Source organism: Heptranchias perlo, unplaced genomic scaffold (genome assembly GCF_035084215.1).
Source record: "Heptranchias perlo isolate sHepPer1 unplaced genomic scaffold, sHepPer1.hap1 HAP1_SCAFFOLD_85, whole genome shotgun sequence".
Classification (NCBI taxonomy): domain Eukaryota; kingdom Metazoa; phylum Chordata; class Chondrichthyes; order Hexanchiformes; family Hexanchidae; genus Heptranchias; species Heptranchias perlo.
The window spans coordinates 773,192-794,643 of NW_027139887.1; positions in this window are offsets into that span (position 1 = coordinate 773,192).

Below are 21,452 nucleotides of genomic sequence, written 5' to 3' on the forward strand. Positions count from 1 at the left end.
ATAGCGTAAGATTTTATCTTAAAATACAAGAACTTTTCGTGGTTCTTGTCAATTTTTGTTGGTTTTCATCCAATGAACTTATTTCAGTCAGCTGGATCTTTCTTCTTCAAAGCAAAAAGATTTTATCTTCAAATACAAGAACTTTTCGCGGTTTTGTTGTTTTTCAGCAAATTAACATATTTCAGCGAGCTGGGAGTTTTTTCTTTAACAGAGTAAGATTTTATCTTAAAATACAAGAACTGTTCGTGGTTCTTGTCAATTTTTGTTGGTTTTCATCTAATGAACTTATTTCAGTCAGCTAGATCTTTCTTCTTCAAAGCAAAAAGATTTTATCTTCAAATACAAGAACTTTTCGTGGTTTTGATGGTTTTCAGCAAATGAACATATTTCAGCGAGCTGGAAGTTTTTTCCTTAATAGAGTAAGATTTTATCTTAAAATACAAGAACTTTTCGTGGTTCTTGTCAATTTTTGTTGGTTTTCATCTAATGAACTTATTTCAGTCAGCTAGATCTTTCTTCTTCAAAGCAAAAAGATTTTATCTTCAAATACAAGAACTTTTCGTGGTTTTGATGGTTTTCAGCAAATGAACATATTTCAGCGAGCTGGAAGTTTTTTCCTTAATAGAGTAAGATTTTATCTTAAAATACAAGAACTTTTTGTGGTTCTTGTCAATTTTTGTTGGTTTTCATCGAATGAACTTATTTCAGTCAGCTAGATCTTTCTTCTTCAAAGCAAAAAGATTTTATCTTCAAATTCAAGAACTTTTCGTGGTTTTGATGGTTTTCAGCAAATGAACATATTTCAGCGAGCTGGAAGTTTTTCCTTAATCGAGTAAGATTTTATCTTAAAATACAAGAACTTTTCGTGGTTCATGTCAATTTTTGTTGGTTTTCATCTGATGAACTTATTTCAGTCAGCTCGATCTTTCTTCTTCAAAGAAAAAAGATTTTATCTTCAAATACAAGAACTTTTCGTGGTTTTGTTGGTTTTCAGCAAATGAACATATTTCAGCGAGCTGGGAGTTTTTTCTTTAATAGCGTAAGATTTTATCTTAAAATACAAGAACTTTTCGTGGTTCTTGTCAATTTTTGTTGGTTTTCATCCAATGAACTTATTTCAGTCAGCGAGATCTTTCTTCTTCAAAGCAAAAAGATTTTATCTTCAAATACAAGAACTTTTCGCGGTTTTGTTGTTTTTCAGCAAATTAACATCTTTTAGCGAGCTGGGAGTTTTTTCTTTAACAGAGTAAGATTTTATCTTAAAATACAAGAACTTTTCGTGGTTCTTGTCAATTTTTGTTGGTTTTCATCTGATGAACTTATTTCAGTCAGCTAGATCTTTCTTCTTCAAAGCAAAAAGATTTTATCTTCAAATACAAGAACTTTTCGTGGTTTTGATGGTTTTCAGCAAATGAACATATTTCAGCGAGCTGGAAGTTTTTTCCTTAATAGAGTAAGATTTTATCTTAAAATACAAGAACTTTTCGTGGTTCTTGTCAATTTTTGTTGGTTTTCATCTGATGAACTTATTTCAGTCAGCTAGATCTTTCTTCTTCAAAGAAAAAAGATTTTATCTTCAAATACAAGAACTTTTCGTGGTTTTGATGGTTTTCAGCAAATGAACAGATTTCAGCGAGCTGGAAGTTTTTTCTTTAACAGCCTAAGATTCTATCTTAAAATACAAGAACTTTTCGTGGTTCTTGTCAATTTTTGTTGGTTTTCATCTAATGAACTTATTTCAGTCAGCTCGATCTTTCTTCGTCAAAGCAAAAAGATTTTATCTTCAAACACAAGAACTTTTCGTGGTTTTGATGGTTTTCAGCAAATGAACATATTTCAGCCAGCTGGAAGTTTTTTCTTCAATAGAGTAAGATTTTATCTTAAAATACAAGAACTTTTCGTGGTTCTTGTCAATTTTTGTTGGTTTTCATCTCATGAACTTATTTCAGTCAGCTAGATCTTTCTTCTTCAAAGAAAAAAGATTTTATCTTCAAATACAAGAACTTTTCGTGGCTTTGTTGGTTTTCAGCAAATGAACATATTTCAGCGAGCTGGGAGTTTTTTCTTTAACAGCGTAAGATTTTATCTTAAAATACAAGAACTTTTCGTGGTTCTTGTCAATTTTTGTTGGTTTTCATCTAATGAACTTATTTCAGTCAGCTAGATCTTTCTTCTTCAAAGCAAAAAGATTTTATCTTCAAATACAAGAACTTTTCGTGGTTTTGATGGTTTTCAGCAAATGAACATATTTCAGCGAGCTGGAAGTTTTTTCCTGAATAGAGTAAGATTTTATCTAAAAATACAAGAACTTTTCATGGTTCTTGTCAATTTTTGTTGGTTTTCATCCAATGAACTTATTTCAGTCAGCTAGATCTTTCTTCTTCAAAGCAAAAAGATTTTATCTTCAAATTCAAGAACTTTTCGAGGTTTTGATGGTTTTCAGCAAATGAACATATTTCAGCGAGCTGGAAGTTTTTTCTTTAATAGCCTAAGATTTTATCTTAAAATACAAGAACTTTTCGTGGTTATTGTCAATTTTTGTTGGTTTTCATCGAATGAACTTATTTCAGTCAGCTAGATCTTTCTCCGTCAAAGCAAAAAGATTTTATCTTCAAATACAAGAACTTTTGGTGGTTTTGTTGGTTTTCAGCAAATGAACAGATTTCAGCGAGCTGGAAGTTTTTTCCTCAATAGAGTAAGATTTTATCTTAAAATACAAGAAGTTTTCGTGGTTCTTGTCAATTTTTGTTGGTTTTCATCTCATGAACTTATTTCAGTCAGCTGGATCTTTCTTCTTCAAAGCAAAAAGATTTTATCTTCAAATACAAGAACTTTTCGTGGTTTTGATGGTTTTCAGCAAATGAACATATTTCAGCGAGCTGGAAGTTTTTTCCTTAATAGAGTAAGATTTTATCTTAAAATACAAGAACTTTTCGTGGTTCTTGTCAATTTTTGTTGGTTTTCATCTAATGAACTTATTTCAGTCAGCTAGATCTTTCTTCTTCAAAGCAAAAAGGCTTTATCTTCAAATACAAGAACTTTTCGTGGTTTTGATGGTTTTCAGCAAATGAACATATTTCAGCGAGCTGGAAGTTTTTCCTTAATAGAGTAAGATTTTATCTTAAAATACAAGAACTTTTCGTGGTTCTTGTCAATTTTTGTTGGTTTTCATCCAATGAACTTATTTCAGTCAGCTGGATCTTTCTTCTTCAAAGAAAAAAGATTTTATCTTCAAATACAAGAACTTTTCGTGGTTTTGTTGGTTTTCAGCAAATGAACATATTTCAGCGAGCTGGGAGTTTTTTCTTTAATAGCGTAAGATTTTATCTTAAAATACAAGAACTTTTCGTGGTTCTTGTCAATTTTTGTTGGTTTTCATCCAATGAATTTATTTCAGTCAGCTAGATCTTTCTTCTTCAAAGCAAAAAGATTTTATCTTCAAATACAAGAACTTTTCGTGGTTTTGTTGTTTTTCAGCAAATGAACATATTTCAGCGAGCTGGGAGTTTTTTCTTTAACAGAGTAAGATTTTATCTTAAAATACAAGAACTTTTCGTGGTTCTTGTCAATTTTTGTTGGTTTTCATCTAATGAACTTATTTCAGTCAGCTAGATCTTTCTTCTTCAAAGAAAAAAGATTTTATCTTCAAATACAAGAACTTTTCGTGGTTTTGATGGTTTTCAGCAAATGAACAGATTTCAGCGAGCTGGAAGTTTTTTCTTTAATAGCCTAAGATTTTATCTTAAAATACAAGAAATTTTCGTGGTTCTTGTCAATTTTTGTTGGTTTTCATCTGATGAACTTATTTCAGTCAGCTAGATCTTTCTTCTTCAAAGCAAAAAGATTTTATCTTCAAATACAAGAACTTTTCGTGGTTTTGATGGTTTTCAGCAAATGAACAGATTTCAGCGAGCTGGAAGTTTTTTCTTTAATAGCCTAAGATTTTATCTTAAAATACAAGAACTTTTCGTGGTTCTTGTCAATTTTTGTTGGTTTTCATCTAATGAACTTATTTCAGTCAGCTAGATCTTTCTTCTTCAAAGCAAAAAGATTTTATCTTCAAATACAAGAACTTTTCGTGGTTTTGATGGTTTTCAGCAAATGAACATATTTCAGCGAGCTGGAAGGTTTTTCCTTAATAGAGTAAGATTTTATCTTAAAATACAAGAACCTTTCGTGGTTCTTGTCAATTTTTGTTGGTTTTCATCCAATGAACTTATTTCAGTCAGCTAGATCTTTCTTCTTCAAAGAAAAAAGATTTTATCTTCAAATACAAGAACTTTTCGTGGTTTTGTTGGTTTTCAGCAAATGAACATATTTCAGCGAGCTGGGAGTTTTTTCTTTAACAGCGTAAGATTTTATCTTAAAATACAAGAACTTTTCATGGTTCTTGTCAATTTTTGTTGGTTTTGATCTGATGAACTTATTTCAGTCAGCTAGATCTTTCTTCTTCAAAGCAAAAAGATTTTATCTTCAAATACAAGAACTTTTCGAGGTTTTGATGGTTTTCAGCAAATGAACATATTTCAGCGAGCTGGAAGTTTTTTCTTTAATAGCCTAAGATTTTATCTTAAAATACAAGAACTTTTCGTGGTTATTGTCAATTTTTGTTGGTTTTCATCGAATGAACTTATTTCAGTCAGCTAGATCTTTCTCCGTCAAAGCAAAAAGATTTTATCTTCAAATACAAGAACTTTTGGTGGTTTTGTTGGTTTTCAGCAAATGAACAGATTTCAGCGAGCTGCAAGTTTTTTCCTTAATAGAGTAAGATTTTATCTTAAAATACAAGAAATTTTCGTGGTTCTTGTCAATTTTTGTTGGTTTTCATCTAATGAACTTATTTCAGTCAGCTAGATCTTTCTTCTTCAAAGCAAAAAGATTTTATCTTCAAATACAATAAATTTTCGTGGTTTTGATGGTTTTCAGCAAATGAACATAATTCAGCGAACTGGACGTTTTTTCCTTAATAGAGTAAGATTTTATCTTAAAATACAAGAACTTTCGTGGTTCTTGTCAATTTTTTTGGTTTTCATCTAATGAACTTATTCCAGTCAGCTGGATCTTTCTTCTTCAAAGCAAAAAGATTTTATCTTCAAATACAAGAACTTTTCGTGGTTTTGATGGTTTTCAGCAAATGAACATATTTCAGCGAGCTGGCAGTTTTTTCCTTAATAGAGTAAGATTTTATCTTAAAATACAAGAACTTTTTGTGGTTCTTGTCAATTTTTGTTGGTTTTCATCTAATGAACTTATTTCAGTCAGCTAGATCTTTCTCCGTCAAAGCAAAAAGATTTTATCTTCAAATACAAGAACTTTTGGTGGTTTTGTTGGTTTTCAGCAAATGAACAGATTTCAGCGAGCTGGAAGTTTTTTCCTTAATAGAGTAAGATTTTATCTTAAAATACAAGAACTTTTCGTGGTTCTTGTCAATTTTTGTTGGTTTTCATCTAATGAACTTATTTCAGTCAGCTAGATCTTTCTTCTTCAAAGCAAAAACATTTTATCTTCAAATACAAGAAATTTTCGTGGTTTTGATGGTTTTCAGCAAATGAACATAATTCAGCGAACTGGAAGTTTTTTCCTTAATAGAGTAAGATTTTATCTTAAAATACAAGAACTTTTCGTGGTTCTTGTCAATTTTTGTTGGTTTTCATCGAATGAACTTATTCCAGTCAGCTGGATCTTTCTTCTTCAAAGCAAAAAGATTTTATCTTCAAATACAAGAACTTTTCGTGGTTTTGATGGTTTTCAGCAAATGAACATATTTCAGCGAGCTGGAAGTTTTTTCCTTAATCGAGTAAGATTTTATCTTAAAATACAAGAACTTTTCGTGGTTCTTGTCAATTTTTGTTGGTTTTCATCTAATGAACTTATTTCAGTCAGCTAGATCTTTCTTCTTCAAAGCAAAAAGATTTTATCTTCAAATACAAGAACTTTTCGTGGTTTTGATGGTTTTCAGCAAATGAACATATTTCAGCGAGCTGGAAGTTTTTTCCTTAATAGAGTAAGATTTTATCTTAAAATACAAGAACTTTTTGTGGTTCTTGTCAATTTTTGTTGGTTTTCATCGAATGAACTTATTTCAGTCAGCTAGATCTTTCTTCTTCAAAGCAAAAAGATTTTATCTTCAAATTCAAGAACTTTTCGTGGTTTTGATGGTTTTCAGCAAATGAACATATTTCAGCGAGCTGGAAGTTTTTTCTTCAATAGCCTAAGATTTTATCTTAAAATACAAGAACTTTTCGTGGTTATTGTCAATTTTTGTTGGTTTTCATCGAATGAACTAATTTCAGTCAGCTGGATCTTTCTCCGTCAAAGCAAAAAGATTTTATCTTCAAATACAAGAACTTTTGGTGGTTTTGTTGGTTTTCAGCAAATGAACATATTTCAGCGAGCTGGAAGTTTTTTCCTTAATAGAGTAAGATTTTATCTTAAAATACAAGAACTTTTCGTGGTTCTTGTCAATTTTTGTTGGTTTTCATCTAATGAACTTATTTCAGTCAGCTAGATCTTTCTTCTTCAAAGCAAAAAGATTTTATCTTCAAATACAAGAAATTTTCGTGGTTTTGATGGTTTTCAGCAAATGAACATAATTCAGCGAACTGGAAGTTTTTTCCTTAATAGAGTAAGATTTTATCTTAAAATACAAGAACTTTTCGTGGTTCTTGTCAATTTTTGTTGGTTTTCATCAAATGAACTTATTTCAGTCAGCTGGATCTTTCTTCTTCAAAGCAAAAAGATTTTATCTTCAAATACAAGAACTTTTCGTGGTTTTGATGGTTTTCAGCAAATGAACATATTTCAGCGAGCTGGAAGTTTTTTCCTTAATAGAGTAAGATTTTATCTTAAAATACAAGAACTTTTCGTGGTTCTTGTCAATTTTTGTTGGTTTTCATCCAATGAACTTATTTCAGTCAGCTAGATCTTTCTTCTTCAAAGCAAAAAGATTTTATCTTCAAATACAAGAACTTTTCGTGGTTTTGATGGTTTTCAGCAAATGAACATATTTCAGCGAGCTGGAAGTTTTTTCCTTAATCGAGTAAGATTTTATCTTAAAACACAAGAACTTTTCGTGGTTCTTGTCAATTTTTGTTGGTTTTCATCTAATGAACTTATTTCAGTCAGCTAGATCTTTCTTCTTCAAAGCAAAAAGATTTTATCTTCAAATTCAAGAACTTTTCGTGGTTTTGATGGTTTTCAGCAAATGAACATATTTCAGCGAGCTGGAAGTTTTTCCTTAATAGAGTAAGATTTTATCTTAAAATACAAGAACTTTTCGTGGTTCTTGTCAATTTTTGTTGGTTTTCATCTGATGAACTTATTTCAGTCAGCTAGATCTTTCTTCTTCAAAGAAAAAAGATTTTATCTTCAAATACAAGAACTTTTCGTGGTTTTGTTGGTTTTCAGCAAATGAACATATTTCAGCGAGCTGGGAGTTTTTTCTTTAATAGCGTAAGATTTTATCTTAAAATACAAGAACCTTTCGTGGTTCTTGTCAATTTTTGTTGGTTTTCATCCAATGAACTTATTTCAGTCAGCTAGATCTTTCTTCTTCAAAGCAAAAAGATTTTATCTTCAAATACAAGAACTTTTCGCGGTTTTGTTGTTTTTCAGCAAATTAACATATTTCAGCGAGCTGGGAGTTTTTTCTTTAACAGAGTAAGATTTTATCTTAAAATACAAGAACTTTTCGTGGTTCTTGTCAATTTTTGTTGGTTTTCATCTAATGAACTTATTTCAGTCAGCTAGATCTTTCTTCTTCAAAGCAAAAAGATTTTATCTTCAAATACAAGAACTTTTCGTGGTTTTGATGGTTTTCAGCAAATGAACATATTTCAGCGAGCTGGAAGTTTTTTCCTTAATAGAGTAAGATTTTATCTTAAAATACAAGAACTTTTCGTGGTTCTTGTCAATTTTTGTTGGTTTTCATCCAATGAACTTATTTCAGTCAGCTAGATCTTTCTTCTTCAAAGCAAAAAGATTTTATCTTCAAATACAAGAACTTTTCGTGGTTTTGATGGTTTTCAGCAAATGAACATATTTCAGCGAGCTGGAAGTTTTTTCCTTAATCGAGTAAGATTTTATCTTAAAATACAAGAACTTTTTGTGGTTCTTGTCAATTTTTGTTGGTTTTCATCGAATGAACTTATTTCAGTCAGCTAGATCTTTCTTCTTCAAAGCAAAAAGATTTTATCTTCAAATTCAAGAACTTTTCGTGGTTTTGATGGTTTTCAGCAAATGAACATATTTCAGCGAGCTGGAAGTTTTTCCTTAATAGAGTAAGATTTTATCTTAAAATACAAGAACTTTTCGTGGTTCTTGTCAATTTTTGTTGGTTTTCATCTGATGAACTTATTTCAGTCAGCTAGATCTTTCTTCTTCAAAGAAAAAAGATTTTATCTTCAAATACAAGAACTTTTCGTGGTTTTGTTGGTTTTCAGCAAATGAACATATTTCAGCGAGCTGGGAGTTTTTTCTTTAATAGCGTAAGATTTTATCTTAAAATACAAGAACTTTTCGTGGTTCTTGTCAATTTTTGTTGGTTTTCATCCAATGAACTTATTTCAGTCAGCTAGATCTTTCTTCTTCAAAGCAAAAAGATTTTATCTTCAAATACAAGAACTTTTCGCGGTTTTGTTGTTTTTCAGCAAATTAACATATTTCAGCGAGCTGGGAGTTTTTTCTTTAACAGAGTAAGATTTTATCTTAAAATACAAGAACTTTTCGTGGTTCTTGTCAATTTTTGTTGGTTTTCATCTGATGAACTTATTTCAGTCAGCTCGATCTTTCTTCTTCAAAGCAAAAAGATTTTATCTTCAAATACAAGAACTTTTCGTGGTTTTGATGGTTTTCAGCAAATGAACATATTTCAGCGAGCTGGAAGTTTTTTCCTTAATAGAGTAAGATTTTATCTTAAAATACAAGAACTTTTCGTGGTTCTTGTCAATTTTTGATGGTTTTCATCTGATGAACTTATTTCAGTCAGCTGGATCTTTCTTCTTCAAAGAAAAAAGATTTTATCTTCAAATACAAGAACTTTTCGTGGTTTTGATGGTTTTCAGCAAATGAACAGATTTCAGCGAGCTGGAAGTTTTTTCTTTAACAGCCTAAGATTTTATCTTAAAATACAAGAACTTTTCGTGGTTCTTGTCAATTTTTGTTGGTTTTCATCTAATGAACTTATTTCAGTCAGCTAGATCTTTCTTCGTCAAAGCAAAAAGATTTTATCTTCAAATACAAGAACTTTTCGTGGTTTTGATGGTTTTCAGCAAATGAACAGATTTCAGCGAGCTGGAAGTTTTTTCTTTAACAGCCTAAGATTTTATCTTAAAATACAAGAACTTTTCGTGGTTCTTGTCAATTTTTGTTGGTTTTCATCTAATGAACTTATTTCAGTCAGCTAGATCTTTCTTCGTCAAAGCAAAAAGATTTTATCTTCAAATACAAGAACTTTTCGTGGTTTTGATGGTTTTCAGCAAATGAACATATTTCAGCCAGCTGGAAGTTTTTTCTTTAATAGCCTAAGATTTTATCTTAAAATACAAGAACTTTTCGTGGTTCTTGTCAATTTTTGTTGGTTTTCATCGAATGAACTTATTTCAGTCAGCTAGATCTTTCTTCTTCAAAGCAAAAAGATTTTATCTTCAAATACAAGAACTTTTCGTGGTTTTGATGGTTTTCAGCAAATGAACATATTTCAGCGAGCTGGAAGTTTTTTCCTTAATAGAGTAAGATTTTATCTTAAAATACAAGAACTTTTCGTGGTTCTTGTCAATTTTTGTTGGTTTTCATCTCATGAACTTATTTCAGTCAGCTAGATCTTTCTTCTTCAAAGAGAAAAGATTTTATCTTCAAATACAAGAACTTTTCGTGGTTTTGTTGGTTTTCAGCAAATGAACATATTTCAGCGAGCTGGGAGTTTTTTCTTTAACAGCGTAAGATTTTATCTTAAAATACAAGAACTTTTCGTGGTTCTTGTCAATTTTTGTTGGTTTTCATCTAATGAACTTATTTCAGTCAGCTAGATCTTTCTTCTTCAAAGCAAAAAGATTTTATCTTCAAATACAAGAACTTTTCGTGGTTTTGATGGTTTTCAGCAAATGAACATATTTCAGCGAGCTGGAAGTTTTTTCCTTAATAGAGTAAGATTTTATCTTAAAATACAAGAACTTTTCGTGGTTCTTGTCAATTTTTGTTGGTTTTCATCTCATGAACTTATTTCAGTCAGCTAGATCTTTCTTCTTCAAAGAGAAAAGATTTTATCTTCAAATACAAGAACTTTTCGTGGTTTTGTTGGTTTTCAGCAAATGAACATATTTCAGCGAGCTGGGAGTTTTTTCTTTAACAGCGTAAGATTTTATCTTAAAATACAAGAACTTTTCGTGGTTCTTGTCAATTTTTGTTGGTTTTCATCTAATGAACTTATTTCAGTCAGCTAGATCTTTCTTCTTCAAAGCAAAAAGATTTTATCTTCAAATACAAGAACTTTTCGTGGTTTTGATGGTTTTCAGCAAATGAACATATTTCAGCGAGCTGGAAGTTTTTTCCTGAATAGAGTAAGATTTTATCTTAAAATACAAGAACTTTTCATGGTTCTTGTCAATTTTTGTTGGTTTTCATCCAATGAACTTATTTCAGTCAGCTAGATCTTTCTTCTTCAAAGCAAAAAGATTTTATCTTCAAATACAAGAACTTTTCGAGGTTTTGATGGTTTTCAGCAAATGAACATATTTCAGCGAGCTGGAAGTTTTTTCTTTAATAGCCTAAGATTTTATCTTAAAATACAAGAACTTTTCGTGGTTATTGTCAATTTTTGTTGGTTTTCATCGAATGAACTTATTTCAGTCAGCTAGATCTTTCTCCGTCAAAGCAAAAAGATTTTATCTTCAAATACAAGAACTTTTGGTGGTTTTGTTGGTTTTCAGCAAATGAACAGATTTCAGCGAGCTGGAAGTTTTTTCATTAATAGAGTAAGATTTTATCTTAAAATACAAGAAGTTTTCGTGGTTCTTGTCAATTTTTGTTGGTTTTCATCTAATGAACTTATTTCAGTCAGCTGGATCTTTCTTCTTCAAAGCAAAAAGATTTTATCTTCAAATACAAGAACTTTTCGTGGTTTTGATGGTTTTCAGCAAATGAACATATTTCAGCGAGCTGGAAGTTTTTTCCTTAATAGAGTAAGATTTTATCTTAAAATACAAGAACTTTTCGTGGTTCTTGTCAATTTTTGTTGGTTTTCATCCAATGAACTAAATTCAGTCAGCTAGATCTTTCTTCTTCAAAGCAAAAAGATTTTATCTTCAAATACAAGAACTTTTCGTGGTTTTGATGGTTTTCAGCAAATGAACATATTTCAGCGAGCTGGAAGTTTTTTCCTTAATAAAGTAAGATTTTATCTTAAAATACAAGAACTTTTTGTGGTTCTTGTCAATTTTTGTTGGTTTTCATCTAATGAACTTATTTCAGTCAGCTAGATCTTTCTTCTTGAAAGCAAAAAGGCTTTATCTTCAAATACAAGAACTTTTCGTGGTTTTGATGGTTTTCAGCAAATGAACATATTTCAGCGAGCTGGAAGTTTTTCCTTAATAGAGTAAGATTTTATCTTAAAATACAAGAACTTTTCGTGGTTCTTGTCAATTTTTGTTGGTTTTCATCTAATGAACTGATTTCAGTCAGCTGGATCTTTCTTCTTCAAAGAAAAAAGATTTTATCTTCAAATACAAGAACTTTTCGTGGTTTTGTTGGTTTTCAGCAAATGAACATATTTCAGCGAGCTGGGAGTTTTTTCTTTAATTGCGTAAGATTTTATCTTAAAATACAAGAACTTTTCGTGGTTCTTGTCAATTTTTGTTGGTTTTCATCCAATGAATTTATTTCAGTCAGCTAGATCTTTCTTCTTCAAAGCAAAAAGATTTTATCTTCAAATACAAGAACTTTTCGCGGTTTTGTTGTTTTTCAGCAAATGAACATATTTCAGCGAGCTGGGAGTTTTTTCTTCAACAGAGCAAGATTTTATCTTAAAATACAAGAACTTTTCGTGGTTCTTGTCAATTTTTGTTGGTTTTCATCTAATGAACTTATTTCAGTCAGCTAGATCTTTCTTCTTCAAAGCAAAAAGATTTTATCTTCAAATACAAGAACTTTTCGTGGTTTTGATGGTTTTCAGCAAATGAACATATTTCAGCGAGCTGGAAGTTTTTTCCTTAATAGAGTAAGATTTTATCTTAAAATACAAGAACTTTTCGTGGTTCTTGTCAATTTTTGTTGGTTTTCATCTCATGAACTTATTTCAGTCAGCTAGATCTTTCTTCTTCAAAGAAAAAAGATTTTATCTTCAAATACAAGAACTTTTCGTGGTTTTGATGGTTTTCAGCAAATGAACAGATTTCAGCGAGCTGGAAGTTTTTTCTTTAATAGCCTAAGATTTTATCTTAAAATACAAGAACTTTTCGTGGTTCTTGTCAATTTTTGTTGGTTTTCATCCAATGAACTTATTTCAGTCAGCTAGATCTTTCTTCTTCAAAGCAAAAAGATTTTATCTTCAAATACAAGAACTTTTCGTGGTTTTGTTGGTTTTCAGCAAATGAACATATTTCAGCGAGCTGGGAGTTTTTTCTTTAACAGCGTAAGATTTTATCTTAAAATACAAGAACTTTTCGTGGTTCTTGTCAATTTTTGTTGGTTTTCATCTAATGAACTTATTTCAGTCAGCTAGATCTTTCTTCTTCAAAGCAAAAAGATTTTATCTTCAAATACAAGAACTTTTCGTGGTTTTGATGGTTTTCAGCAAATGAACATATTTCAGCGAGCTGGAAGTTTTTTCCTGAATAGAGTAAGATTTTATCTTAAAATACAAGAACTTTTCATGGTTCTTGTCAATTTTTGTTGGTTTTCATCCAATGAACTTATTTCAGTCAGCTAGATCTTTCTTCTTCAAAGCAAAAAGATTTTATCTTCAAATACAAGAACTTTTCGAGGTTTTGATGGTTTTCAGCAAATGAACATATTTCAGCGAGCTGGAAGTTTTTTCTTTAATAGCCTAAGATTTTATCTTAAAATACAAGAACTTTTCGTGGTTATTGTCAATTTTTGTTGGTTTTCATCGAATGAACTTATTTCAGTCAGCTAGATCTTTCTCCGTCAAAGCAAAAAGATTTTATCTTCAAATACAAGAACTTTTGGTGGTTTTGTTGGTTTTCAGCAAATGAACAGATTTCAGCGAGCTGGAAGTTTTTTCCTTAATAGAGTAAGATTTTATCTTAAAATACAAGAAGTTTTCGTGGTTCTTGTCAATTTTTGTTGGTTTTCATCTAATGAACTTATTTCAGTCAGCTGGATCTTTCTTCTTCAAAGCAAAAAGATTTTATCTTCAAATACAAGAACTTTTCGTGGTTTTGATGGTTTTCAGCAAATGAACATATTTCAGCGAGCTGGAAGTTTTTTCCTTAATAGAGTAAGATTTTATCTTAAAATACAAGAACTTTTCGTGGTTCTTGTCAATTTTTGTTGGTTTTCATCCAATGAACTAAATTCAGTCAGCTAGATCTTTCTTCTTCAAAGCAAAAAGATTTTATCTTCAAATACAAGAACTTTTCGTGGTTTTGATGGTTTTCAGCAAATGAACATATTTCAGCGAGCTGGAAGTTTTTTCCTTAATAAAGTAAGATTTTATCTTAAAATACAAGAACTTTCTGTGGTTCTTGTCAATTTTTGTTGGTTTTCATCTAATGAACTTATTTCAGTCAGCTAGATCTTTCTTCTTGAAAGCAAAAAGGCTTTATCTTCAAATACAAGAACTTTTCGTGGTTTTGATGGTTTTCAGCAAATGAACATATTTCAGCGAGCTGGAAGTTTTTCCTTAATAGAGTAAGATTTTATCTTAAAATACAAGAACTTTTCGTGGTTCTTGTCAATTTTTGTTGGTTTTCATCTAATGAACTGATTTCAGTCAGCTGGATCTTTCTTCTTCAAAGAAAAAAGATTTTATCTTCAAATACAAGAACTTTTCGTGGTTTTGTTGGTTTTCAGCAAATGAACATATTTCAGCGAGCTGGGAGTTTTTTCTTTAATAGCGTAAGATTTTATCTTAAAATACAAGAACTTTTCGTGGTTCTTGTCAATTTTTGTTGGTTTTCATCCAATGAATTTATTTCAGTCAGTTAGATCTTTCTTCTTCAAAGCAAAAAGATTTTATCTTCAAATACAAGAACTTTTCGCGGTTTTGTTGTTTTTCAGCAAATGAACATATTTCAGCGAGCTGGGAGTTTTTTCTTCAACAGAGCAAGATTTTATCTTAAAATACAAGAACTTTTCGTGGTTCTTGTCAATTTTTGTTGGTTTTCATCTAATGAACTTATTTCAGTCAGCTAGATCTTTCTTCTTCAAAGCAAAAAGATTTTATCTTCAAATACAAGAACTTTTCGTGGTTTTGATGGTTTTCAGCAAATGAACATATTTCAGCGAGCTGGAAGTTTTTTCCTTAATAGAGTAAGATTTTATCTTAAAATACAAGAACTTTTCGTGGTTCTTGTCAATTTTTGTTGGTTTTCATCTCATGAACTTATTTCAGTCAGCTAGATCTTTCTTCTTCAAAGAAAAAAGATTTTATCTTCAAATACAAGAACTTTTCGTGGTTTTGATGGTTTTCAGCAAATGAACAGATTTCAGCGAGCTGGAAGTTTTTTCTTTAATAGCCTAAGATTTTATCTTAAAATACAAGAACTTTTCGTGGTTCTTGTCAATTTTTGTTGGTTTTCATCTAATGAACTTATTTCAGTCAGCTAGATCTTTCTTCTTCAAAGCAAAAACATTTTATCTTCAAATACAAGAACTTTTGGTGGTTTTGTTGGTTTTCAGCAAATGAACAGATTTCAGCGAGCTGGAAGTTTTTTCCTTAATAGCGTAAGATTTTATCTTAAAATACAAGAACTTTTCATCTAATGAACTTATTCATCTAATGAACTTATTTCAGTCAGCTAGATCTTTCTTCGTCAAAGCAAAAACATTTTATCTTCAAATACAAGAACTTTTGGTGGTTTTGTTGGTTTTCAGCAAATGAACAGATTTCAGCGAGCTGGAAGTTTTTTCCTTAATAGCGTAAGATTTTATCTTAAAATACAAGAACTTTTCGTGGTTCTTGTCAATTTTTGTTAGTTTTCATCGAATGAACTTATTTCAGTCAGCTAGATCTTTCTTCTTCAAAGCAAAAAGATTTTATCTTCAAATACAAGAACGTTTCGTGGTTTTGATGGTTTTCAGCAAATGAACAGATTTCAGCGAGCTGGAAGTTTTTTCTTTAATAGAGTAAGATTTTATCTTAAAATACAAGAACTTTTCGTGGTTCTTGTCAATTTTTGTTGGTTTTCATCCAATGAACTTACTTCAGTCAGCTGGATCTTTCTTCTTCAAAGCAAAAAGATTTTATCTTCAAATACAAGAACTTTTCGTGGTTTTGATGGTTTTCAGCAAATGAACAGATTTCAGCGAGCTGGAAGTTTTTTCCTTAATAGAGTAAGATTTTATCTTAAAATACAAGAACTTTTCGTGGTTTTTGTCAATTTTTTTTGGTTTTCATCTAATGAACTTATTTCAGTCAGCGAGATCTTTCTTCTTCAAAGCAAAAAGATTTTATCTTCAAATACAAGAACTTTTCGTGGTTTTGATGGTTTTCAGCAAATGAACATATTTCAGCGAGCTGGAAGTTTTTTCCTTAATAGAGTAAGATTTTATCTTAAAATACAAGAACTTTTCGTGGTTCTTGTCAATTTTTGTTGGTTTTCATCTCATGAACTTATTTCAGTCAGCTAGATCTTTCTTCTTCAAAGAAAAAAGATTTTATCTTCAAATACATGAACTTTTCGTGGTTTTGATGGTTTTCAGCAAATGAACATATTTCAGCGAGCTGGAAGTTTTTTCCTTAATAGAGTAAGATTTTATCTTAAAATACAAGAACTTTTCGTGGTTCTTGTCAATTTTTGTTGGTTTTCATCTAATGAACTTATTTCAGTCAGCTAGATCTTTCTTCTTCAAAGCAAAAAGATTTTATCTTCAAATACAAGAACTTTTCGTGGTTTTGATGGTTTTCAGCAAATGAACATATTTCAGCGAGCTGGAAGTTTTTTCTTTAATAGCCTAAGATTTTATCTTAAAATACAAGAACTTTTCGTGGTTATTGTCAATTTTTGTTGGTTTTCATCTAATGAACTTATTTCAGTCAGCTAGATCTTTCTTCGTCAAAGCAAAAACATTTTATCTTCAAATACAAGAAGTTTTGGTGGTTTTGTTGGTTTTCAGCAAATGAACAGATTTCAGCGAGCTGGAAGTTTTTTCTTTAATAGCCTAAGATTTTATCTTAATATACAAGAACTTTTCGTGGTTCTTGTCAATTTTTGTTGGTTTTCATCTGATGAACTTATTTCAGTCAGCTAGATCTTTCTTCGTCAAAGCAAAAACATTTTATCTTCAAATACAAGAACTTTTGGTGGTTTTGTTGGTTTTCAGCAAATGAACAGATTTCAGCGAGCTGGAAGTTTTTTCCTTAATAGAGTAAGATTTTATCTTAAAATACAAGAACTTTTCGTGGTTCTTGTCAATTTTTGTTAGTTTTCATCTAATGAACTTATTTCAGTCAGCTGGATCTTTCTTCTTCAAAGCAAAAAGATTTTATCTTCAAATACAAGAACGTTTCGTGGTTTTGATGGTTTTCAGCAAATGAACAGATTGCAGCGAGCTGGAAGTTTTTTCCTTAATAGAGTAAGATTTTATCTTAAAATACAAGAACTTTTCGTGGTTTTTGTCAATTTTTTTTGGTTTTCATCTAATGAACTTATTTCAGTCAGCTAGATCTTTCTTCTTCAAAGCAAAAAGATTTTATCTTCAAATTCAAGAACTTTTCGTGGTTTTGATGGTTTTCAAGAAATGAACATATTTCAGCGAGCTGGAAGTTTTTTCCTCAATAGAGTAAGATTTTATCTTAAAATACAAGAACTTTTCGTGGTTCTTGTGAATTTTTGTTGGTTTTCATCTAATGAACTTATTTCAGTCAGCTAGATCTTTCTTCTTCAAAGAAAAAAGATTTTATCTTCAAATACAAGAACTTTTCGTGGTTTTGTTGGTTTTCAGCAAATGAACATATTTCAGCGAGCTGGGAGTTTTTTCTTTAATAGCGTAAGATTTCATCTTAAAATACAAGAACTTTTCGTGGTTCTTGTCAATTATTGTTGGTTTTCATCTAATGAACTTATTTCAGTCAGCTAGATCTTTCTTCTTCAAAGAAAAAAGATTTTATCTTCAAATGCAAGAACTTTTCGTGGTTTTGTTGGTTTTAAGCAAATGAACATATTTCAGCGAGCTGGGAGTTTTTTCTTTAATAGCGTAAGATTTCATCTTAAAATACAAGAACTTTTCGTGGTTCTTGTCAATTATTGTTGGTTTTCATCTAATGAACTTATTTCAGTCAGCTAGATCTTTCTTCTTCAAAGCAAAAAGATTTTATCTTCAAATACAAGAACGTTTCGTGGTTTTGATGGTTTTCAGCAAATGAACAGATTTCAGCGAGCTGGAAGTTTTTTCCTTAATAGAGTAAGATTTTATCTTACAATACAAGAACTTTTCGTGGTTTTTGTCAATTTTTTTTGGTTTTCATCTAATGAACTTATTTCAGTCAGCTAGATCTTTCTTCTTCAAAGCAAAAAGATTTTATCTTCAAATTCAAGAACTTTTCGTGGTTTTGATGGTTTTCAAGAAATGAACATATTTCAGCGAGCTGGAAGTTTTTTCCTCAATAGAGTAAGATTTTATCTTAAAATACAAGAACTTTTCGTGGTTCTTGTGAATTTTTGTTGGTTTTCATCCAATGAACTTATTTCAGTCAGCTAGATCTTTCTTCTTCAAAGAAAAAAGATTTTATCTTCAAATACAAGAACTTTTCGTGGTTTTGTTGGTTTTCAGCAAATGAACATATTTCAGCGAGCTGGGAGTTTTCTCTTTAACAGAGTAAGATTTTATCTTAAAATACAAGAACTTTTCGTGGTTCTTGTCAATTTTTGTTGGTTTTCATCGAATTAACTTATTTCAGTCAGCTCGATCTTTCTTCTTCAAAGAAAAAAGATTTTATCTTCAAATACAAGAACTTTTCGTGGTTTTGTTGGTTTTAAGCAAATGAACATATTTCAGCGAGCTGGGAGTTTTTTCTTTAATAGCGTAAGATTTCATCTTAAAATACAAGAACTTTTCGTGGTTCTTGTCAATTATTGTTGGTTTTCATCTAATGAACTTATTTCAGTCAGCTAGATCTTTCTTCTTCAAAGCAAAAAGATTTTATCTTCAAATACAAGAACGTTTCGTGGTTTTGATGGTTTTCAGCAAATGAACAGATTTCAGCGAGCTGGAAGTTTTTTCTTTAATAGCCTAAGATTTTATCTTAAAATACAAGAACTTTTCGTGGTTCTTGTCAATTTTTGTTGGTTTTCATCTAATGAACTTATTTCAGTCAGCTAGATCTTTCTTCTTCAAAGCAAAAAGATTTTATCTTCAAATACAAGAACTTTTCGTGGTTTTGTTGTTTTTCAGCAAATGAACATATTTCAGCGAGCTGGGAGTTTTTTCTTTAACAGAGTAAGATTTTATCTTAAAATACAAGAACTTTTCGTGGTTCTTGTCAATTTTTGTTGGTTTTCATCTAATGAACTTATTTCAGTCAGCTAGATCTTTCTTCTTCAAAGCAAAAAGGCTTTATCTTCAAATACAAGAACTTTTCGTGGTTTTGATGGTTTTCAGCAAATGAACATATTTCAGAGAGTTGGAAGTTTTTTCCTTAATAGAGTAAGATTTTATCTTAAAATACAAGAACTGTTCGTGGTTCTTGTCAATTTTTGTTGGTTTTCATCCAATGAACTTATTTCAGTCAGCTAGATCTTTCTTCTTCAAAGAAAAAAGATTTTATCTTCAAATACAAGAACTTTTCGTGGTTTTGTTGGTTTTCAGCAAATGAACATATTTCAGCGAGCTGGGAGTTTTTTCTTTAATAGCGTAAGATTTTATCTTAAAATACAAGAACTTTTCGTGGTTCTTGTCAATTTTTGTTGGTTTTCATCTAATGAACTTATTTCAGTCAGCTAGATCTTTCTTCTTCAAAGCAAAAAGATTTTATCTTCAAATACAAGAACTTTTCGTGGTTTTGTTGGTTTTCAGCAAATGAACATATTTCAGCGAGCTGGGAGTTTTTTCTTTAACAGCGTAAGATTTTATCTTAAAATACAAGAACTTTTCGTGGTTCTTGTCAATTTTTGTTGGTTTTCATCTAATGAACTTATTTCAGTCAGCTAGATCTTTCTTCTTCAAAGCAAAAAGATTTTAACTTCAAATACAAGAACTTTTCGTGGTTTTGATGGTTTTCAGCAAATGAACATATTTCAGCGAGCTGGAAGTTTTTTCCTGAATAGAGTAAGATTTTATCTTAAAATACAAGAACTTTTCATGGTTCTTGTCAATTTTTGTTGGTTTTCATCTCATGAACTTATTTCAGTCAGCTAGATCTTTCTTCTTTAAAGCAAAAAGATTTTATCTTCAAATACAAGAAATTTTCGTGGTTTTGATGGTTTTCAGCAAATGAACATAATTCAGCGAACTGGAAGTTTTTTCCTTAATAGAGTAAGATTTTATCTTAAAATACAAGAACTTTTCGTGGTTCTTGTCAATTTTTGTTGGTTTTCATCTAATGAACTTATTTCAGTCAGCTGGATCTTTCTTCTTCAAAGCAAAAAGATTTTATCTTCAAATACAAGAACTTTTCGTGGTTTTGATGGTTTTCAGCAAATGAACATATTTCAGCGAGCTGGAAGTTTTTTCCTTAATAGAGTAAGATTTTATCTTAAAATACAAGAACTTTTCGTGGTTCTTGTCAATTTTTGTTGGTTTTCATCCAATGAACTTATTTCAGTCAGCTAGATCTTTCTTCTTCAAAGCAAAAAGATTTTATCTTCAAATACAAGAACTTTTCGTGGTTTTGATGGTTTTCAGCAAATGAACATATTTCAGAGAGTTGGAAGTTTTTTCCTCAATGGAGTAAGATTTTATCTTAAAATACAAGAACTTTTCGTGGTTCTTGTCAATATTTGTTGTTTTCATCCAATGAACTTATTTCAGTCAGCTAGATCTTTCTTCTTCAAAGCAAAAAGATTTTATCTTCAAATACAAGAACTTTTCGTGGTTTTGTTGGTTTTCAGCAAATGAACATATTTCAGCGAGCTGGGAGTTTTTTCTTGAACAGCGGAAGATTTTATCTTAAAATACAAGAACTTTTCGTGGTTATTGTCAATTTTTGTTGGTTTTCATCGAATGAACTTATTTCAGTCAGCTGGATCTTTCTCCGTCAAAGCAAAAAGATTTTATCTTCAAATACAAGAACTTTTGGTGGTTTTGTTGGTTTTCAGCAAATGAACAGATTTCAGCGAGCTGGAAGTTTTTTCCTTAATAGAGTAAGATTTTATCTTAAAATACAAGAACTTTTCGTGGTTCTTGTCAATTTTTGTTGGTTTTCATCTAATGAACTTATTTCAGTCAGCTAGATCTTTCTTCTTCAAAGCAAAAAGATTTTATCTTCAAATACAAGAAATTTTCGTGGTTTTGATGGTTTTCAGCAAATGAACATAATTCAGCGAACTGGAAGTTTTTTCCTTAATAGAGTAAGATTTTATCTTAAAATACAAGAACTTTTCGTGGTTCTTGTCAATTTTTGTTGGTTTTCATCTCATGAACTTATTTCAGTCAGCTGGATCTTTCTTCTTCAAAGCAAAAAGATTTTATCTTCAAATACAAGAACTTTTCGTGGTTTTGATGGTTTTCAGCAAATGAACATATTTCAGCGAGCTGGAAGTTTTTTCCTTAATAGAGTAAGATTTTATCTTAAAATACAAGAACTTTTCGTGGTTCTTGTCAATTTTTGTTGGTTTTCATCCAATGAACTTATTTCAGTCAGCTCGATCTTTCTTCTTCAAAGCAAAAAGATTTTATCTTCAAATACAAGAACTTTTCGTGGTTTTGATGGTTTTCAGCAAATGAACATATTTCAGCGAGCTGGAAGTTTTTTCCTGAATCGAGCAAGATTTTATCTTAAAATACAAGAACTTTGCGTGGTTCTTGTCAATTTTTGTTGGTTTTCATCTAATGAACTTATTTCAGTCAGCTAGATCTTTCTTCTTCAAAGAAAAAAGATTTTATCTTCAAATTCAAGAACTTTTCGTGGTTTTGTTGGTTTTCAGCAAATGAACATATTTCAGCGAGCTGGGAGTTTTTTCTTTAATAGCGTAAGATTTTATCTTAAAATACAAGAACTTTTCGTGGTTCTTGTCAATTTTTGTTGGTTTTCATCGAATGAACTTATTTCAGTCAGCTCGATCTTTCTTCTTCAAAGCAAAAAGATTTTATCTTCAAATACAAGAACTTTTCGTGGT